The sequence below is a fragment of the Ambystoma mexicanum genome, chromosome 2q, assembly GCF_040938575.1.
Source record: "Ambystoma mexicanum isolate Mex_15411 chromosome 2q, UKY_AmexF1_1, whole genome shotgun sequence".
Lineage (NCBI taxonomy): Eukaryota > Metazoa > Chordata > Amphibia > Caudata > Ambystomatidae > Ambystoma > Ambystoma mexicanum.
Window position 1 is genome coordinate 506,445,046 of NC_090924.1, and position 20,694 is coordinate 506,465,739.

The following is a 20,694-nucleotide window of genomic DNA, read 5'->3' on the forward strand; positions in this document are numbered from 1 at the left end:
CTAGGGGAAATTCTAATCTTCATGATACTTGGTGACCGGGTGTAAACAGTAAAGGCAATGAGGGTCCAGAAATAATCATTTGCATTCGGAGATAAGGAAATGGCATTCATCCAGATAGAGGAATCAGTCAATTTACCTCAGGAATGTTTCTGCTGTAAAATATTTTGCACCTACATTAAAAGAGATGGAGTTCAATTGGGAGTCCCACGAGTCGTGAGAAGGAGGAGTGACAAGCGACCCTGCCGAACAGTAAAGAGGAAGGGGGAAATGAGGGCGGAAAAGAATTCACTGACAAATTACCTACGAAATAGTGACCTCAAACCCAACATAGTGCCAGAGTCCTCTGAGGATACCTATTTCAATTCGCAGCATGGCTACAATCAGGCACTTTCCCCAAATATTCTACGGCTGGAATTAAGACTAGTAAATATCAAGCATCCTAGAATATTTGGGGAAAGCATTATAGGGGTCAGGAAGAAAAAAAATCAACTCTCTGTACAGTAGAGAAACAATGACTCTGGAATCTTAAAATGCAGGACATTAAAGTGGGAGATATATCAGAGCAATATTTGTAAAACGTATCCTAAACCTATGAAAAAAGTCAATTAACACTTATACAGTGAGGCAAACAATGTGTAAAAAGGAGTCCCTAACGTGTGATGAACCAGCGACTGGATACCAAAGAAGACCAGGAAAGAACCACAAGAGCATGTAAGATTGGAACTAGAGACAGATGAGTGTAATAATTCAGAGGATGCATACAAAAGGTAGATGGGTTATAATGTAATAGTTGGTTTGGAGGCCATCTTGAATCTGAGTTATAGTGCAGTAAGCAGGTGCACACAGTATTGGGGCTGTCACTAGACTTTCAGATCTTTTTCTTCTCTTGCCTCAGCCTTCTGTAAAGACCTGTCTCCTCCATCGGTCTCTCCTGTTTACTCTGTTTAATAATCCTCAACCACTTCTGCTGTCTTTGCCCCCTCTTGAAATTTCTAAAGTCGGTCTACCTCATCTGCCTCTGTCCTCATTTTCTGTCTCTACCTTCTGCCTCCTTCCTCTCCCCTATCTCTCTGTCCTTATACCATCTATATCTGCCCTCATTCCCTGTCTCTTCCTCCTCCCTCTCCCTTCTTTTTCTCCCTTTTCCTGATCTGCCTTCAACCTCTTTCTACGTTCTGCTTATTCCCTTTCTCTCCTCTCCATATCTCTACTTCAATTACCTCCTTCCCCCTTCTTTCTCTGTCTCGACCTCATCTGCCTTTTCCCTCATTCTCCGCCTATACCTCATCCCTCTCCCTTCTTTCTCTGTCTCTACCCGCATTATCCATTGCTGCCTCCTCTCTCTCCCTTCACTCTCTCTTTATCTACCATCTGCCTCTGCCCGCTCCCTCTGTCCTGACTCTTTCCTTTGCATCTCCCTTTTAGCCCCTCTGGCTCTGGTGTTTAGCCTCCTCGCAAGGGTGGACCGGATATTAGTTTTCTGGGCAAATGCCCAGTTGGCTAACTGCATAAATGACTCCACACCGGGTTTTGTTAAAGGCACCCACACGCCATCCTCTACCAGCCAAAGGTCTTGACAATAGAGAAACACCTGGGCTGCTTCTGCCATCAAATTCAGCTACTGCCTCTTTCTCTGTCTTTCCTTGTTTCCTTTTCCTCTCCACGTTGCTCTGCCTCCACTTCATCTGCCTCTTTCCGCTTGACCATCTCTGCTCCTTCCACTTGCATCTCCTTGTTCCCCTCACCCTGTACTGTACATGCCACTGGATTCTTCCTGCCACTTCACTCTCCCTTCTATTTCTGCTTCTATGTCATCTGCCAGTGCCCTCTTCCACTATCACTGACTCCTCTCTTTGCATCTCTATTTACTTTATCATCCTCTGCCCTCCTTCTGTTTCTGGCACCTCCCGCTCCCTATGTCTATGCCTTTAGCCCATCTGCCTCTTCCTCTTCCTCTAGCTCTGCCACCTCTCCTTGCATCTCTATTTCCCTTATCTTCCTCAGCCCTCTTTGCAACCGCACCTTGAAGTGTCTCCTGTGCTCGATTTTATTATCAATAATGATCTGAGACCCAAATAACCGGACAGACTCAAAGAATATGTCAAAGTACTACTTTATTATCAGCTTAATAAACTAAGACAATCTGCGGAACAACTAATTGTAGTCCACACACTCACACTTCAATTTTGATTACACAAAATGTTTTATACCTCAATGTATGTCAGCTATGACATCATTCTACGTGGCAAACTTAAAAACATATTGAAGGGATGGATTGGTTAAAGGGATATATGTACCTATATATCATACGTTTTAGTAATATTACTGGATGCCCCTTATCTGGTAAGTACGCCTTAAACCACCTCTAAATACATATCATTCAGATTATAGCAGAATAACAACAGTGGATTGGCTCATGCAACACTATATAACATGTTGCTACGTAGATCCCTATGATTGGTTGGAATTCTCTCCCAACCTTGGACTTTCGGCTCGTTAGCAGCAGGTAAGCAAAACGAAACTCGGGTGCTGTGAACAGCGTCATACTGCTACCACTTGCCCAATTAGTCCATCATCTCTCATCGGTAAGGCCTTAAGCCAAGGCTTCTTGTTTATAGTTGACGTTGCAGCCTGTTCTCTGTTTTGGGACATTGAAGGGAGTGTAGGCACACCATTATCTTTGATTGGAGCTTAAGGAATAGCCCTTGTTTTTGACATTTCATATGGTTGCCTGAGTGCATAATGTCTCTCGTACACTTGGTGCTGTATTGCGACAATGCCTGGTGTCACACATAGGGCTCTTCTACTGTTGTTCCAATAGGACAGAGGTGAGGGGGTGGAGTCTATCAGTGACATACTCATCGTCTCCTCTACACCTCTTGCTCTTTCTGGCACCTCCCTCTCCCTTTGCTTCTACCTCCTCTGCCTCTACCCTCTTTGTGTCTGCCTCTTCTTCTACATTTTCTCTCTTCCACAATATTATCTGCCTCGTGTGTTTGCCAGCTCTCTCTGATTCTCTGCTTCCCTCGTCTGTCTCTGCCATCTTCCTCTGTCTGTGCCTTCTATATTTGCATCTCAATGTACTTTATTGTCCTCTTCCCTCCTTCTGTTTCTTGTTCCTCCTCTTCCTCTGTCTATGCCTTTAGCTCATCTGTGTCTGCCCTCTTCCTCTATCTCTGCCTCCTCTCTTTGCATCTCTATTACCCTTATCTTCCTCAGCCCTCTTTCTCTTTCTGGCACTTCCCTCTCCCTTCTCTCTCTTGCTCTGCCTCCCCTAGCTCTACCCTCTTCCTCTCTCTGCCTCCCCTTCTACATTCTCTCTCTCTTGCTACCTCTTCCTACCTTTTCCACCTCTCTTTGCATCTCAGCTCCCCTCGCCTGGCTCTGTCCTCTTCCCCTGCCCCCTGCCTCCTGCCTTTGCATCTCATCTCCCCTCACCTGCCTCTGTAGCCTTCTTCATTCCACTACCCCCTCTGCTGTCCTCTCTGTGTAATTGCCTACTCTGGCATCTCTGCCTCTAACTCTCTCTCTGCCCATCCAATCCGTCCAGAATTGCTGGCATCTTCTTGTTCTTACACTGCTTCTGTGACTCATCCACCAGCTCCTCATCCTGCCGTACACTACCACCATTCTTTTTGATGAACCAGCGGTTTCCTAAATTACCGCATTTCCAAAAAAACATCTCTCTTTTCGAAAGGCTTAAGTTCGCTCTACCAGCACAAACATCTATGCCCCTTCTCGTTGCACTTCCTGAGAATGTTCTTTTTTGTAGAAAACACAAGGTCCACAATTTCTAGGCTGTGAACCAAAAGCTAATATTTTATGAGCCACGTGGTGTCTACAATGAATGCATCATGCTGCAATGTAGTCAGTGTGGCCTTTGAGTGTGGCTCGGGGGAAATGGCTCTCCAAAAGTAGGGCACTCAAATTGAATGTGGCATGAGGATCCTACTTCCAGCAGCAATAGAAAGTTGTCTACACTATGATGTCAGAATATTCTCAGGAGGATAGCTCGGGGGCAACGTGCTTGCCTTGGAAGCAAGATGACACGGAGCTCCGCGCTTAGAAACCTCTGGGTACTAAGCGCGTTATAAATGACCTTTCATATCATATATTAGTGAAACAGTTTCAGAAACACATTTACAATATGTTGAATTCACAACTTTATAGTTTAAGTTCTGGGGCCACTATTCGCCTCATTAACAGCAACACAAATACTCACATAGTGTAAGGCAGGGTTCTGAAACCTGTGGGTCTACTGATGCTTTGCCCTCCTCCCCCAGTGGAAATTGTAGTCCAAAACATCTGGCGAGCCAAAGGTTTCAGATCACTGGTCTAAAGAACAGCAAAGTCAGGGATGGAAGCAGGACAGATTGTGTCATTGTAAACTGGTTCCCCAACATTGTGGCCCCCACCTATGGATATCGACAAGCTGCAGTAATGGGATTGATGGTTCCACTCTGGAATTTACTGCCAGAACTGGCTCAGCAATACCTGCGCTCGTGGTCTCTCGGTCCATGCTATCAAGTCTCCTGTATGTTCATTTTAGCTAAGGAATGGGAATTGAGCACGTGGAAGAGTGAGAGTGTACCTTGAGGTTATTAGGACGGGAGGCTAGCTCAGGGGCAAGGCACGAAGCGAGCAGCGCGCCTTCAATTCCAGGTGCCGCCCTCAGAGGCCAGGATCCGGCATGAAGAACCCCATTTCATCTCATTGACTCGCATTATGAATAGGTACATCAAAGAGAAAAAAATTAAAACAAAGCACGCGTGTGTGCTCTCTACCAAGATGTATCCATGGCATCCTATTACTGGCAAACAACTTGGGGCATTTCAAAGAATATTGCTTCTTCGTTATAAACTAGGCCAACAGGTGTATTCCAAAACAAGACATAAGAAGCGTTATCAAATTAAATGTTGAACTCTCGGAATTATACAGAAAGAAGGTGTTCCAATTTTATTGCAAAAAAAATGAATATTGAGCCTACACGTGTTTCGCTCCGGTGTCCCCCGCAGTCTTCAGGGCTCTAAAGAAGGATAGGGTTGCTGGTATATTTTTCGGTCAAGTCATTTGCTATTGGGGTCCTTGTATAGATTTACATTTGAAATGGTATGGGTGGGCCAATTTCTGGAATGGAAACACTTTTTTTTTTGTCAGGTGAATCTTGATTCGCATGTGCTGACGAATCAGAACAAGGGGGTTGGATCACCCAGCGTTGGCGTGCGGTGTGCACACGCCTCCATACAGAGGAAGGTTTCCCATATTTCGAGCACGTGTGCAGAAGTAAGTGCTTATGTAGCAGCCCTGTCCTGAGCTCTGTGTCCGCCTGGCTGTAAACCAGGAGCAACAGCAGGTGTAACTGACGAGGAGTGGTGTGACATCTCAGCATCAGTCCCCGGCATGAGGAGGCAGCCCGGGTGCACATGCGGAGACACCATTGCAGCGGGAACGGAAGTACGGAGACGGCGCATGCGGCACAGAGTGGCGCTGTGGCAAGAGGAATGCATTGAAACAAGGGGTCCAAGAATATGGCAAAAGAGGAATGAAGAAAGATGGAGAAGGGCCACTGTATGGTAAAGACTCAAGATAAAATGGCTACGATGCAAGCGCGGCACCGCTGCTGAGTTACCTAGGCCTGGCTACTACCTGGCTCACAGCAGAGGAGGCGGTCGCCCAGCCAATCGCCGGCATTGGGGGTAACAGGGAGAATGGTATTGGTGGATCCGGTCTCTTTATTCCCAATTGAGGGCAACACATGAGCTTCCAAGAATAGTGATTGTGAATGCGCTCCCATCCCTTCGGTGGTAGTAATGCAAAGGAGCTCAGGTACAGAAATAACAGCGTGCACTAGCCCTGCACTACTGGGTCCAGGCCAAGAGGACTGCAGGACAGGTCGAGCACAAGGGGCCGTAGGGGCAGGGCAGCAGGAGCTGTGCGGGCAAGGTTCCGGAGCACAATATAAGGTTACCAGCCCTTTCTTAAGGGAGGGTGGAGGAGCGCTCAGTCACATGGTTAGCGGGTGCAGACACACAGAGACAATGGCTCACATAGTAGATATAGCCGGGCCAGCAGCACAACGGGTGGTACTTTTGTGTCGATGGCTAGGGGCCTAAGGTCATATTCAGTAAAGAGCTTGGTGTCAAGTGTCCATGCACTGAATTGAAGACTTTTATCGTGTCAGGATGTTAAGCTTTCATCCAACCTTTAGTTCAGGCGACTAGTTTCACTGCGGGAGGTGGCGACAGTACGCGCATGCACAGCGACTGGCTGAAAACACTAGCCTGAACCCTTCTGCGGCCGTACTCGGTAGACCTGGGTTCGCCAACGATCCAACGGGTACATTCAAGTAAGCTATGCAAGATATCCACAAAAATACTTAAAAAAGACTTAATTAAAATACTTTTCAGTGGCAATTAGCGTACATAGCCAATCTAGGAAGCGTGAGTCAGCGAGTCCAGGCCTAGTTCCCAGCATCTGATGCATTGGGGGATTAAATCTCCTTTCAGACCAGGCACCCGGGCAGTGCCCTTGTGCCAAAGAACCCCTCGTTATCCAGGCCTGGGCACTTGACAATGCTTTATTTCTCCTCCAGGAATGTGTCAGGGTGAGATTGAGAGGCGTCCATCTGAGAGCCAAGCAGGACCTGCGCTTTCTCCACTCTATGGAAGAAAGAACTTTCCCGTGAGCACTCCTTTCGCCAGCTTTGTTTCTACCCTTCTTTCTTCTGCTGAAAACAGATCCTCCGTAAGCTTCTTATATGACCCTGTTCATTATTTATGCATGGCATAATGTCTCTGCTGGTTTTTTCCCCTTCGGATGACACACTGCCAGCTACTTTACTTACTCCCTGTCCCTAGGGCGAATTCTCCAGCCTTTTTCCTACCCTACCGTCGTTTTCAACTGCCTTCGGCCTCTCATTTCTCAAAGTCTCTTGTCAATTATTTGAAGTTCTGTTACAAAGCTTGTATACGTTGGCAATCTCTACCCTAGGAGTCTTACGTCGCCAGTACCTTGTCCAAGAAAATGGCATATTGTGCCCGTGTGGATGCAAGCAGGCCGCAGCGAAAGATAAACAGGGTAGAAAGAGTGGGCAGGTTAAAGCATGGGTAGGATGGGGACGCGCAGAGTAAGCAAATTGAGAAGATACGATGGGATTGTAAATGAACCCACAGGCAAAATCACCCTCAACACGGCGTTAATTTGACCCGCTACTCAATCTCTTCACTGCCTTTTAATAGATGCGTCATCCGTTGGTGGAAAAGATATTAATATATTCACATTCGAGGTCATTACAATTCTTTAAAGTTGCAAACTAATGCAAGTTACGAAAACAAAAAGTGGCTTGTGATTTGTCAACGACTTGCTCAGTAGCTACCTGGAAGTAGCACAGCGTCGCAGCGTTCGGCATATATACCCTGTTAGGGTTTGGAGGGGCCCACTGCCAAGATTCCTTCCACTTCCAAAAGCCAACCAAAACTCTGAATTTATTGTCCCCGAAACCTGTGGGAGTGGGCGGGTGTACTTTGTTTTTGTCGGGTAGTGCCTGCATTATATTATTATGGTAAGCCTGTATTTCCTATTGTAGCTCTCATTGTATTCATTGTAGCATTGCCAAAGTAGATCTGCACTTATTCGTGGATCCAAGTCTACTTGCTATGTTATGTTAAAGTGTTTTATAAAGTGCTCGTTTTGGTATCTTAGTGCTGGTGTCTAGTTGAAGGAGAGGAGAAGAGGTAGTGACAGAGGTCCGAGTGTTTGGGAAGGAAACGAAGCTGTAGGGGGAGTGGGTTCTGTCGTGTGAGAGCATCTGGCAGAGGTACGGAGCGACCACCACTACGGCAAAGGCAAATGCAGGGAATGCGAGAAAGGGACCTCTAGGAGAATCTAAGTGTGTGAGTTGGAGAGTACTCGATTAAGCAGAGCCTCAAATATCTGGGTGCAAGTTTGTGGTAGCAACAGTGACCTAAGCATAGGGCGTTGAAGAGTCTGGAGTGGACAGGAAGCCCATGCCAGGAGCGATGGAGGGAGTGACATGCAAGTGTTTTGGGGGTCTTCGTTCTGATTAACTTGCAGATGGCTGAGATTCTTTTGAGGAAAGCCCAAGATAGAGGGCATTATCATAATCCATGCAGGATTGGATGAGGGCCGTAACATCAGTAATGTGGGCGGGGAGAGAGAACATGGAGAAACCTCATTACGAACCCAGTGGTAACAGAGGGAGGGACAAGCAACTTAGTTTATTTGTAGGACAAGAGGGAATAAGGAATCACATTTGAAAGCAAGGTTGATCGATGACGGAGACAGGGGGAGAGCAGGAGGGGAGCGAGGCAGCTCACAATTGGTGTTGTCCGACGGAGGCTGCGCCACCAGCCACCAGAGCCTGTGTCTTGTCGGTTTAAGAGAGATGGCGATCATCTAGATGGAGATGTGAAGAATGCAGCCTGGGAAGCAAGTGGAGATCAAGTGAATGTAACAATGCCTGTTGTTAGCACAGGGGAAAAGAGAAAATACACGAGATGGGCAAAAAGAAGCAGGTGAATGGACATACAGGTTAAAGAGAGTAGGGGAATGAGAACAGCCCTGCGGAACACCACGGGATAATCATGTGTGGAAAAAAGTGTGATGGGTACCAGAGAAACAGGTTGGATGCAGTCAGAAAGAAAAGAGGAGAGTGACCCAAAGTTGGGTGATGGACATCCAAAGCGTGAAATGGGAAATAAGAGAAGAGTGGTCAACAGTGTCAGAAGCTGCGTGTAGGTCAAGATGCTTTCCATTGATCAGATGTGCGTCATAAGTTGTCAAGTGCTGCAACAAGGATCGACTCTGTCTTGCAAGCGGGACAGAAATCTGCTCACAGAGGATCCGGAAGAGTGTTAGATTTAAGAAAGACTGAAGATGAGAACGTTTTCAGGTTTTTAGCTGAGGCAGAGAGATGGGAGATGGGTCGGAAGCATGCAGGAACCGAGGAGTCCAAGGTAGTGGTTGGGAGCCGTGCTCCTCTACTTTTTAAATTAAGGTTTAAGGTTCCTATATTTTTATTTTGAAAAGAAACTGTTCCGGAATGGGTTCGTTTTAAACTAAAAGTGTAGGAATAGGTTGAAACTTGCACTACGTCCCCTTAAACAGCAGGCACGTTTGTTTCTTGCTTTTGTGTTAGTCTTACTGGGGATTTCAACCTGGGACCTGTGGGATCAGCTCCAGACTCACATGAGCTATCATAGAACTGCAGGGCTGTTGTTATTTTTTGACTGGGCTGCTTGGCAAAAAGCCAATTCCCGAGCCCCATCATAGCCATGCTGACGCAATAATCTGATTTTTTCTTTTGAATTCGCTCAGTTAATGGACAGGTGGAAAGGGTGGCTTTAATCTATAGCATGCACAATGGCAGGTGTGCAGGGTGGGTGATTAGAAAGGGGAGGGTGCGTAAAGCTGGATGCTGTGGGGGACAATGGATAAAGGTTACGATGGTCATTTAAAGTGCATTTAGCATTTTCTTTCACTGCTTCTTTCAGTCTTTTTACAACTTTGGGAGTGGAATGGAGGCAAGGGGGGGGGACCTAAGTATGGGGGGGAGGGGAGCTGTTGATGGGGTTTGCGGGGAGCGGGCTAGCAGGGAACATAGTTTCACTACTTCTTTTCGTACACTTCCACCACTGTCCAGGGAGAGTTTCTTTAGACAATGGGGACCGAAGGGCTGTTTTAATAGGGATGGGGCTCATACCAGATGCAAGAAAAGAATCAAGTTGCAAAGGAACAGCAGCAATTGCTGGGGAACAGGCTTTTATGAATCGGATGAGGCATTTGTCAAGGGCCGATCAAGTTTGCTTTGCCAGATCCCAAATGAGAGGTAAATGAGAAGTAAAGACGAGGAAGCTGTGTAAAAAAGAGCAGAGCTGGTAAGACGAGGGGCGAGGGCAGCGACAGATGAGGGTATGTTGACCAGGATAGGGAGAACTTAGTCATGGAAGGAGGAGCAGTACATATCTGGGGTTGCTTGTGTTTCCTTTCAGAGGGGACCAGGCCTAGCAGTTCGGGCAGGGCTGCTCCCATTGGTGGCAGTTCCTGACTGATTTGCATATGGTTGGACCCCTTTTGCAATGGCGCAGACGGGCTAAAAAACTGTGGTGTGGAAGGTTGCCCAGAGCAGTGTTAGAGGTTCAGATTAATTCAAAACCGTACACCCATCACAAGAGCAGGCAGAATGTAGACAAGTGCCAATGGGGTGGGGAGAAGAATACCCCAACAAAGACAACAAGGTGGCTGGAGGTGCAAAATAAGTCAACCCGGTATGTTGTGACGATGCCCATTACTCCAAATGCTCACTTGATACCGCAGCCAACCTCGCCCACCCACCAGGGACATGATTTTGTGCACCTTTCCCCCAGGAGATGTTTGGCTCTTTTAGTGTGCATGAACTACTGTAGCCAAGGAGACATGAAAGCATCCTTCATAACTGATAGCCATTCACAAGGCTTGATATACTGTACAGTTCGCAGGGCTTCCAGGAGTGTTCAAAGTCATTCCATTGTACATTCATAGTGATCTTATGAGTCATGATTTAGGACAGACCTGCAGATTTAGAGACAGGTCCTTCGAGTAGCACCTTTACTGAAAGCCATGCTGAGAACATGGGAACTCAAATGGCATGATGTGAGTAGCTTCATGAAATTCGCATGATCAATGATTCCTGGCGAATAGGCCAGGTTGAACAAATATGAACATGTGGGCTGATTGATACCTTTTTTTCAGATATGTACAACAAATGGAGATCCGCTCTCTATGAATAGTAATCCTTCTCGCTACAACCGCCCATTCCCAAGATGATTTGCGCTGATAGCCACTGCTGATTTCAGCCCGGGCTCTGTGACCGGCCGAAAGTAACAGGTCGGGGCCACGGGCTTAGACTGGGGTCATGGGCACAAATACTAGCTGAATAGTGACCACAATAATTAACACAACACGTGTTTATAGAATGCATGTTCACCCCCCAGTGGGGAATATTGGCGCTGATACCCGATCTTTAATGTCCCCCAACTCAATAGTACTCACTGTATTGACAGCAGCAGAAAGAAGGGCCAAGTGGACTTGGTGGGATTGGAACCCGTCACCCAAAGGTCAAGCACAGGTCGATCCAGTGGTGGATGTATCAATCCATCGAGAGGTCAAGCACAGGTCGATCCAGTGGTGGATGTATCAATCCACGTATCCACCTTATGTCTCTAGAATCCAAACCAATCTGTTATAACTCCGGACATCGCCTGTTGGGAACCTATACATTAATCATTAATAGATTTAACCCCTTAAGTGCCAGGCTATTATGCAAGTCTATGCAAAAAGGACGAGCATACTCGTCCTTGGCACGTAATGAGCTTACTACCCCTTGTGAGAAGTTACTTTTACAATGAAGAAAGTTGCTAATTCAACATGGAAAAGCTTTGACAGAAAGAGGAAACTCTCCATAAGTGTCATACATTACCCGGCGGGAGACCACGGTTCCCCTTACAAAGTTTCATAGTAGTTGGAGGCTTTTGGCACCGTTCAGAAAATACCCGGAAATGCAGCTTGGACATAGCAGAAGGTCTGGCAGGAATTATGACCGCTCTCAGGCCTGCACTCGCAGTTACTGGGACAGAGGTACATTTCTCGTGTTCAGAGGTCAACCTATGAACATTTCATGCATGAGAGCAATGACCAAACGAAAGTACGAAAACACAACCCACTATGCTGAAACTTCCGGTGCAGCCAGGTGGCAACCACTTCTTGTGACTTCTGTTATAATATCCCAGATTAGGACGCAGTAGGGGAGAGTGTAATTGTGAGCTCAATAAGCCCTGTAATCAATGGGCAATTATAAAAAACAACTTCTGCCAACGCAAGCCCTACTTCTTCAAAGCTGAAGGCGCACCGAATGGGTAGCCATTTGTCATATCTATCAGGTTTTGTGAAATTAGATGTCTTACTGGCAAATTTAAAAGAGGTCCACCAGATTCCTTATGCACAGAGTACAAGCATGCGCTGCTGACCTCAGCAAAGGTGGCCGCACTGGCGCACGGCCTGCCAGCATGAAACACAATGACACGAGTGGCCTTCCTCGATCATCGCTTGATTGGAAGAGGGAGTCTTGCTAACCAAACTATGAAGAGCATCTTGCGCCGGTGCATAAGCCGTCCCGTGACACGAGCGGCCTTCTCGATCATTGCTTGATTGGAAGAGGGATCCTTGCTGACCAAACTATGAAGAGCATCTTGCGCCGGTGCATAAGCCGCCCCGTGACACCAGCGGCCTTCTCGATCATTGCTTGATTGGAAGAGGGATCCTTGCTGACCAAACTATGAAGAGCATCTTGCGCCGGTGCATAAGCCGACCCGTGACACCAGCGGCCTTCTCGATCATTGCTTGATTGGAAGAGGGATCCTTGCTGACCAAACTATGAAGAGCATCTTGCGCCGGTGCATAAGCCGTCCCGTGACACCAGCGGCCTTCTCGATCATTGCCTGATTGGAAGAGGGATCCTTGCTGACCAAACTATGAAGAGCATCTTGCGCCGGTGCATAAGCCGTCCCGTGACACCAGCGGCCTTCTCGATCATTGCTTGATTGGAAGAGGGATCCTTGCTGACCAAACTATGAAGAGCATCTTGCGCCGGTGCATAAGCCGTCCCGTGACACCAGCGGCCTTCTCGATCATTGCTTGATTGGAAGAGGGATCCTTGCTGACCAAACTATGAAGAGCATCTTGCGCCGGTGCATAAGCCGTCCCGTGACACCAGCGGCCTTCTCGATCATTGCTTGATTGGAAGAGGGATCCTTGCTGACCAAACTATGAAGAGCATCTTGCGCCGGTGCATAAGCCGTCCCGTGACATCAGTGGCCTTCTCAATCATCACTTTTTTGGAAGAGGGAGGGTTACTGACCAAACTATGAAGAGCATCTTGCACCGGTGCATAAGCCGCCCCGTGACACCAGCGGCCTTCTCGATCATTGCTTGATTGGAAGAGGGATCCTTGCTGACCAAACTATGAAGAGTATCTTGCGCCGGTGCATAAGCCGTCCCGTGACACCAGCGGCCTTCTCAAACATCACTTTTTTTGAAGAGGGAGGGTTACTGACCAAAATATGAAGAGCATCTTGCGCTGGTGCATAAGCCGCCCCATGACAAATCTTAGTAGAAAAAGTAACACCTACAATTATCCAGCGAAGGGTCTTTTTTGGTTATGAATGATTAAGATACACGGTAATTGGGATAACAACTACAACAAAAGGGGGTTGGTTCTTTTTGCGAGAAAATAGACATTTTGCTGAAAGCACACTGCACTGCAGTTCTGCCCTCTGGTTTGGGGGAAACCTTGTAAAATGAATAAGAGCACTCGTCTGTGGACGAGGCCATGCCGTGTTGGCCACTGATGCTCGAAATGTAAAATCCTAGAAATTTGAGAAGCACTCGAAATGAGTATTTCTGGAGGTTTGTTCTCAATCTGTAGTCATCAAATCTCCTTGAGGGGAACCCGAAGTGGTGTCATTACATTACAGCCCTCTCTGACTCGTATTTCAAATCCTATAAATGAGCTCCTATTCATGTGGTCTCTTCCTTCCTTCTAATGGCCATTAAGGTGAGCTTTTTATTTTCTCCAAAGCTATCAGGCAATTTACAATCAAGAGGGCACCGAGAAATAAAAGCAGTGCATAATCCTTAATGTAAATGTGCCAAGGATGTAATAGACTCCATTCATTTATTGCATTTTTTCAAATCTCACAGATTTACCCATTGTAATATTTTTTTTAGGAAATGACTTGCAGTGAAGCACCCTTTCAGGAATACCACGCGGCTTCTCGTCCTAATATCCATCCAATTACAAGGTTAGGCGGAATTCTCTCTGGTAATCAGTTCCTAGCGTACGTTCTTAGCAGAATTCCTTTATTCTTTATTTCGTGCATGAATCTGAAAGAAGAGCTCCCTGAGAAGAGGTGCGGATCCGCAAATACCGAAGAGTCGTGTCTGGCGATGAGGCAAAGAATTGCGGTGCAAGAGGGAAGCCGCGGGTGGATCTGCTGGAGTTAGATAAGCGGAATGGGCCATAATGATATTGAATGCCCCCATTTGCTAAACCGCATGGGTGAGATAATTGCAAAGTCACTCCCAAGATGGGAATGGATGCCTGGGTGCTACACGCCCTTTTTCCACAGAGTTCTGTTTTGATGCAGGGAAGGGATGTGAATGTCAGCTTGATAGAGGAATCCCTCCCCTCGCGTCTCCAGTCTTGCTGGGCTACTGTGTAAATTACCTAAAAGTAGGATTTTAAAGGCCATGGTTGGTGTGATGTGAATGTAACAGTGATAGAAGAAGCAAACTAAACAAAACATCAACAAAACCAAAAAGTAGAACTCTGTATGGAATGTTTAGCCAATGCTACGTCTTTAAAGAGCTACTCCAGTCCAACTTACACCTTGCTTTTTTTCTTTACCATTGACTTTAAGTGTTTTAGTAGTTCTTTCATTTTGGTGTCTTATAAAACATAGAGTTGTATTTGTAATATTAAAATGTTAAACATTCCTGACCCGCTCCATAAGGGCATTACGAGAACTCAGTCTTCTTTTGGGTGCTGACGTCTGTTGCCTGCAGTGAGGTCACAGTTGTTGAATGCAGCGTTAAAGAAACAGTAAAGAGGGAAGAAAGACTAAAGGAAACATGTGCACCAGGGGGGCATTTAGCTAGATGGGCTCGTTGAAGTATTACCACCACCTTTTTTTAAATCTGAAATATTTCAGTTCCAAAATGTCCAGTATTTGACAGAATATTTTTAATTTCCCATTCCACTCCTTTCAAGGTTGCAGTTTGGCAAAAACTCATGCTTTAATCCCCCTTTGGACATCTGCACCAAATGAGAATCAATAATGCCCAGAGACCAGCCCTCTCAACGGGGCCCGCAACTGTAGGGAGCATATGTTTTACTTTTGAGCAGGACAAGGAGCTGCACCACGTTAACTGGCAGTGCAAGCGCGAGTTGTGCAGAAAAGCGTTCTATATTATCTGCACACACATATTGGGTGCTGCACACAGATTTATTCCAAAGGTAAAATGCTAAATACTGCAAACAAAATAGCACACCAGTGTAGGAACCCTTGTTTTTGTGTTCTGCATACACATAGGCCCACTCATGCAGTGGCCAAATTGTACGAAAGGTAGTGGAACTGTGCTCCCTGCTGGATTGCCCCTGCTCCCCTCAAACCCCTGCATCTCTCCTGCACTAAAAGGTCTTCACTGGCTCCTGGTTGCTGCACGGATTAAATTCAAATCTATCTGCATCATCCACAAGGCTGTCTGTTCCTGGGGACCACACTATCTTCAACTTTATCTCATTAAACACTTTCCCTCAAGACCACTTTGCTCCTCTGCCATCAACTATTTGTGTGTACAGCATTTTGCTAAAACAGTGGCAGGGGGTCACTTACTTTCCTCTGGTGGCTCCCTCCTTTGGAATAGCCCTCCCCTCCCTCCGCGCCTTGAGCAGGATCTCTCAAACCGGAAGCTCCTTAACACTTTCCACTTTTCCTCCTCCTTCCCTCCTTCTCTCCTCTGCTAATCCCACAGTTGTTGAATCAGTGTCCCGGCCCTTATGCATCCTCTGTGCCTTGTCTTCCCACACTAATTCTTCCCGGCTCCTGTCTATCCACAGCACTTTGCATCTGCACACCCTCCCCTTTGGAGGCTCGCACATACACCTCCCGCAGCCCAGGGCGTGTAGCACCCAACATTCCTAGGACTTAGTCTATGGCTCACCCACAAGTTCAGACTCCGCAGAACTTGCCCCCTCTTCCCTCTCCTTTCTGCACTTGCACGTTCGGAATACTCACAAGGCATAGTAGGTTTGTCCCTCTTCCCCCTCTGCTCCTAAACATTGCGTTGTAATGTATTTACCACCCTCGCTCCCTCCCTGCCCTGTGGGCACTTTGAAACAGTATTTCCAATTGTATAAGCTCCTTACAAGATATGATATGGAAATTGTTAAGCGCCTATACACAAGTGTTTCAAGGCGCGAAAGCAAACAATAAAGCAAACAAACAATAAAGACATAAAATAACCCCATTGCCACACCATTCCCATGCACAATTGAAACCACCAAACAAACACACCTGCTGTTTAAGGGAATGTTCAGTGCAGTGCACTGAAGTGCAAGTTTCAAGTTCTTCCTATACTTTCATTCTAAAACTAAACCATTCCGGAAAGGTTTCTATTCATAATAAAAAGTATAGGAAAGGTAAAACTAAAAAATGAAAAGTAGAGGAGCACAGCTCCCAACTGCTCTCAGCCAATTCGACCACTGCACTCACAATGTCATGAGGCAATTGTAGATGGTCAACAGCAGGAAAAGCACCATGCAGCAGCATAATGGTCCTAAAGGCATCTAATCTGTCTCTGTTGCAGGTGCAGGGCACCAACGTCTCTCCATCTAGGACAGCATTAATGTTTGCACAGGTCCTGACTGTAAAAGGTCTAGGAATGATCTCTCAGTCAAAGAGCTTCATCTGCTACCCATTCAAACACGCAACATGCTCAAGATTGCCAGCATCAGCTACAAAGCAGCCACAACCCAAACACCACTCTATCTGTCTGAGAAACTCGCCGCCTCTCAGGACAGATCCCCACCTGAAGGCACATCATCCCCACATTGGAAACAAAGAGCTGCAAGAGGGAAATTATCAGGCCTTTTTTTCTGCAATGCACCTTGTCTCTGGAAAAATGTACCAAAGCAGAAAAGGCTGACCCCCTCAATCCTACACTTCATGAGAGACCTAAAGACCCTAAATTTCCAAAAAACATGCCGGCAGTCACTGATTACTCTACTCAACCCCACTACTCCCTGTGGAGGCGTCACACTTCATCTGCGCCACCTAAGCAACCCAGCTCGGATGCTACTCCAGCAGCCTTACTTGGGACCATGTGGGTGTGTCCCTTATGTACAGTGCTCTGCTGGTTCTCAGCTGGGCTTGCACTCTATAAATCCCAAACATTTATACAAGTAAGCCAAGGCAATATGTTCTATCCCAATAAAGCCGGTGTGAGTAAAATACACTGTCCATAATATTTCTGCTGTAGGTCTGATGGATCAGGTGCAACTCACAGAGATGGCCATCTCACTTCATTTTGTAACATTTTTCTTGGGGGTCAAATCCCCATAACCCCGTTCCATGCCCACCACCCATGTCCATTGAGCAACAAACAGATGGTGGCCAAGGGGGCAGAAGCAAGTTTCCTCTCACAGTACTGTGCAGCTGGTGCATGCAGGGGGAAGCCGGGCTAGGTGTGGGGTGCGAGAAAGAAAGAGAGAAAGGATGAATGATAGAGAGAGAGAGAGAGAGAGAGAGAGATTGAGACGGAGAGAGGGGAGAGGAAGAGAGAGAGAGAGAGAGAGGCAGAGAGAGGGGAGAGGAAGAGAGAGAGAGAGGTATGTGGTGTGGGAGAAGGAGGCAGCAGGTGACGGGGGCCAAGGCTCAGATGGAGAGACAATGTTGCAAAACAAGATTCCTATGACCAAAAGAAACAGTGGCATTTTGGCAATTATTACTCAGAGGATATCCTTCCTTTCTAGTCTCAGAATTCCAGGTTCTTCTCCAGGTTCTAATTGCAAGTAAGTAAATTATATTTGTATTTTCTATATATTTGAAGGATATTGATGTCATTTTCAATAAGAAATGACTTAAGATAACACATTTACAGATTGCAGAGGCATTCTCCTGAAGGCTGTCTGTACAATAGTACAAAGATCAGTACAAGTGGTGAGCAAGCTTTTGTGGGTGTACAAAAAAAGTGAATCACAGGGACAAATCAAAACACATATAGGAAACAGGTGACTTACAAAGGTAACATTCACCAAAGAGGGCAGGTGTTTCAAACTAAAGGGGTGTACAATATGAAGATACAAAATATCATGATTACACATAACTAGAGAGGGTGGTGGGGTCAGATAATGAGGATGAAGAAGGGGGCAGAGAGAGTTCTCTCTTTCGCAAGTAAGTGAATGTTATGCCGAGCTTTGAAGGGATCCACATTTGGGCTGGCTGTGATTATGATGGGTAGCATGGTCCAATAGAGTGGAGCGAGTAGGGAGGAAAAGTGGAAGCAAGAGGAGGCAAAGTGGGGATCATGTGACACTGTGGTTGAGTGGAGAGAAGGAGCAGAGGGAATGAGTCACAATTAGAAAGCTACTGTGGAGCATGACCATGCAGAGCTTTGTAGACTAGAAGAAGGAACTTGAAAGGAGTGGTTGAGCGTGGAGATGCAACCAGCATGACGTTGGTAGGTTGAAATGGGGGAGGATCTGGGTAGGATGTCGAGGGAGTTGGTAGAAAAGTTGAGGACTTGGTCTAGCGGGAGGAAGGAGTATAGAGGAGAGCCAAGGAGTAGGCTTGACCAGTAGTCAAGTTTGCTGACCACAAGGGTGCAGATTAGAGTTTTCATAGTGTGGTTAGTAAGACACTGAAATATTTTAGGAATGTTGAAGAGGTTAACATAAGCAGCAGAAGCAGTGGTGATGATGAATTGTTGCAGTTGGAGGTTGCTATCGAAGAGGACGCCAAGTTTGCGAGTCTTCGGTGAGGAAGCAAGACGTTAGGGTGGGAAGGAGATAGGAAAGTCGATGGTAGCATTGGAAGCAGAGAGAAAGATAATTTCCATTTGTTTTTCATTTGTATTTATATATTTTGTATTGTTAACAATAAAATGTTCACAATTATCACAATAAATTCTTACTATTTGCGAAACACAATCCATACAATAAACATACAAAACATAAAGAGTAAAATAGAGATAAACATATACATTCTGATATAAAATTAATTTAAAGGTACAAGTGAAAACCAGTAAAAGGCAAAATGACCATGTAATTCTGAATTATGTATACTACATGATAGAAAATCTCCAGTTTTAGTAATGGATGGTGTACACATTAAAAGTCTTTAAACATTTTATTGCAATAAATCCAGAATTGATGTTATAATCCCAGTTGTTGTGGCTAATATCAATTGGATTCCCACTCAGTAGTCTTAACCAAACTTCATCAGGTAGAATATGTGCAGCGTTAGGAACCAATCTAGTAGTAATCTAATAAACAAAGTCAATCTCATTTCCACCGCCATGTGGCATTCTGTAAATCGTTGGTTCCATGTTTCAACACAGTTTTTGTCTTTGCATATTCTGCAAACGCTTTCTGTGAGTGCAATTTTGCGGACATTGGACTAGACTTCAAGTGTGCCTAAACAGTCATTGAAAATGCAAGAAATATAGTTCTTAGTTTCTTGCAAGGAACCTAATAAAAAATGTTGGCACAAAACCAGCCCATGTATTGAATCTTGCATATTCTTCATGTTTTTTTTTAAGTTCCTACCCTAGTTTAATTTGCACACCAGTGCCACTCCAAGAGTTTTTTCCACTGCAACCGTGTTGGTTAATAGGGTTGTTTTGTCACTACACACCACCTCAAGTATATTGTCACAAACCACTTTTTGAAGAATTCAGCATGAGGCAGTGGAGAGCCATCCAGTGGTAAATTGCATTGAGAAAGCTGGTTCTCGATTCTGGGATGGCTGGGGTGAAGGTGGGAAAGGAGAAAAAGATGTGAGTGTCATCAGCAGAGAAGTGAAATGGAAAACCAAAGGATGAAATAAGTCTTCCAAGGGCAGGGGTACAGAGGGTGAAGAGCAGAAGTCCAAGACCTGAACTTTGGGGCACGTCAACAGGGAGAGGGGTGAGGTTTACAAGTTCAAGGAGATCTTAAAGAATCGACCTTCAAGGTAGGAGGCAATACAGGCAATGGCAGAATTGCCAAACCCAAGGCCCTTGAGCATTGGGGAGGAGAGTGGATTGGTCAACAGTGTACAGATTTCAAGAGGCCACCCTAGTTATAGTGAACTGGTGAACTCTGGGAGTTTAGCCAAACCCAATCAAGGTAAGTGTAGAGAGTGGGCAAGTACAACAATACTATATTACTATATGTACTATAAGCCCCAAAACACTAGGAAAATGAATCAAGCAGATAATATCACACAACATTCTCAATATAAAACATACATACAGTCACCTTTCATTATAACAATGCACACAATCCACATATGAACCTGTAAGGGAAGGGAAGTAGTTAAGCAATTCGATAACCAGTCCACCAGAATAGGAAGCATCACTTTATCAGCCCAACCCTAAGTTGAAGGGGGGCTTGTGCCAAAAGTTCACAAAGTTTCTTTAGGAGAGGGGACACTATTTGAAAATGTTCCTGTGGGGATGAACATGGATCCTCATGACTTTTACAGCTAAGTAAAGTACATTTACTGTCTTTAGGACCGTTTTTTAAATACATGTTTAAAAAGCAATAGAACGGAATATAAATCAATGTTTTTCACAAACTTTAGAATGGAGGAGATAGGGGCACCGGTAAGAATTGCGACTGCTCACTGCTCTCACTCTGGTTTTCGCAAAGGACTTGGCAGGTTGAATTAGGGTCACTAGGTTTTCCTGCCATTGGATCCATTAGAAGATGACCAGGAGCTGCTGGCTCAAGGAGGTTTCTGGTTGTGGGCCAGGAGCTGAGTGAAACCCATTGAAGAAATTCAGCTGGCACTGATGCAGGACTCTAGGTCTCTCTACCAGAGGGGGAAGGCTGGTTCCAAGCGACAAACTCCACACATGGGCGACAGCAGGCTTCTC

The 20,694-nt window shown here is 45.8% G+C and overlaps 1 protein-coding gene across 6 annotated transcripts in view; it reads right to left on the reverse strand.

Annotated features, from left to right (window-relative positions):
- Nucleotides 1-20,694, reverse strand: part of ELFN1 (extracellular leucine rich repeat and fibronectin type III domain containing 1) — a 1,469,111-nt gene that overhangs the window by 707,312 nt on the left and 741,105 nt on the right. The gene's annotated exons all lie outside the window — the stretch shown is intronic.